Genomic DNA, 2,259 nt, shown 5'->3' with positions numbered 1-2,259 from the left:
TATATATATATATATATATATATATATATATATATATATATATATATTGTATTTTAATTTTACAAGGGTTGGGTTACAGTTAAGAGTTTGCCTTGAGTCTCAGAAGAGACATTGAAATTTGAATTATTAAACAGTTTTGAGACTATGGGGACTTTTGAATACAATTTTGAATACAGTTGGACTGACTGTATTTTGCTTTATGATGTGACTTTAAGCCAATGGGTTTCAGGGAGTAGAATGTAATGGTTTGAATGAAATGGACCTTAGAAGTTTGAATGCTTGGCTCCCAGTTAATAGAACTATTTGAAAAAGATTAGAAGGTGTGGCCATTTTGGAGTAGGATGTAGACTTGTTGGAGGAGATGTGTAACTGGGGGTGAGCTTTGAGGTTTCAAAAGCCCACTTCAGGCCCTGCATATCCCTCTTTCTGCAAGGTGCCTTCATATAAGGATGCAAAGCTCTCAGCTACTGCTCCAATGTGATGCCAGTCTGCTTCCCACCAGGATGATCATGGACTAACCCCCTAAATTGTAAGCATATCTTCAGTTAAATACTTTCTAAGAGTTGTCTTGGTCATGGTCTCTCTTCACAGCAACTGAACATTGACTAAGATACTTTGTTAACTACAAATATATTCAATAATAAATGTTGCCAAAATACCTGATAGGTGGTTGTGTGTGTGTGTGTGTGTGTGTGTGAGAGAGAGAGAGAGAGAGAGAGAGAGAGAGAGAGAGAGAGAGAAAGAGATAAGTCACTGTTATGTTGTTGGTCTTATTTCTTTTTTAGTTTTCATTCTTCTCCAAAATTCATGCATGAGCTAGAATTAAGAGGTAGGATTTCAGGAGGTTATTAAAGCATTGAGGTGGTGTTGGGATCAGTAAGCAGGCACTTCTATGGCCAGCCCCATAGACCGGTTATCAGGCATTTGTGAAGACACCCTGACCACCTGGAATTACCTGCGCATGCCCTTGGTCACCCTATAAGAGAACTGGAGCCTCCCCTTCCTCTCTCTCTCCCTCTCTCTCTTCATTTCTCTGTTCCTTACTCTCTTACTCTTTCTCTGCTCCCCTCTCTCCCCTTCTCCCCCCTTCCCCTAATAAACCTCCCACGTGGAACTGGAACTGATCTCGTGGTGTGATTTGTGAACCCGAGTGTAACCTTCACATTCGCACGTTTCCTAACAGGTGGAACCCTAGTGAATGGGTTTGAGAGCTTTGTAGAAAAGGTTTCACACAGCATTTGGCTGTCTTGCCCTTTCACCTCTGTTGTGCTTGAATGTAGCAGCAAAATGTCATTTTGGAAGTAGATAAGCTTCTCCCTATACAATAATGTCAAATTTCTTTTCTTTATAAATACTTATTTTGAAGTATTTTACTATAGCAGCACAGCTGGATTAAAACAACCTTTCAATTGATACTGCAACTTTGCCTGATACTAATATCATAATTGATAGAATGCCAGGAGTCAGAATCAGGAAAGCAGTCTCTAAAACCCATGTGCTCTTACCCACTGTCCTCTGCTGATTTTCAGAGTATTACTTACTATCCTATCATTTGTACAAGCCTTACTCAAGTAGAAATACATTACACAAAATATTTGAAAGTCAAAAACAATGAAGCTGAATGTAGATAAAAAACTAAAGATTGAGGGTAGAAATGAATTAATTGTTATTAACCTGTAACAAAACCAACATTTGATATGTCACATAATTACCTTACTTGCCACATTGGCTTGAATAACAGAAATTCAAAGGGATAGAGTTGTATCCTTTGCTAACACAGCAAAGTAGATGCCCCCTAGAGATGGTTCCGTTGGCATGTATTGTGAGAAAATGCTACTTACACATCTTGAAAACATGTAATGCAAAAGAAGGATCAACACAGACAGCCTCTACAGACTTACCTGTACTTGTTCCAAGTGCATGCTCACTATGAAGTGGGAAGTTTAACATATGTGTAAAGTATAGAGGCTGGGTGAGATAGAGCAGGAGGTATCTTACTCAGAAATATACAAGGGTAGACATTTGAACATTTCTTCCTAGCTGTGTGCCTTTGTTTATTGAGTCCTTTCTGAGAATATATTTGTGTATATGTCTGAATGTGGCTATGCACATGACTGGAGTTATTAACAGAAGCCAGAGAAGGGTGTCCAAGTCCCTAGAGCTGGGGTTGCAGGTGGTTGTGAGCTGCCAGGAAAGAAACTCCAGTGCTTTGTAAGAACAGTATTCCCTTAACTGCTGGGACAACTCTCTGTGCTCATG

The sequence above is a fragment of the Psammomys obesus genome, unplaced genomic scaffold, assembly GCF_907164565.1.
Source record: "Psammomys obesus unplaced genomic scaffold, mPsaObe1.curated_primary_1811, whole genome shotgun sequence".
NCBI classification, from domain to species: Eukaryota; Metazoa; Chordata; class Mammalia; order Rodentia; family Muridae; genus Psammomys; species Psammomys obesus.
Note: the sequence above shows the minus strand (reverse complement) of the source record.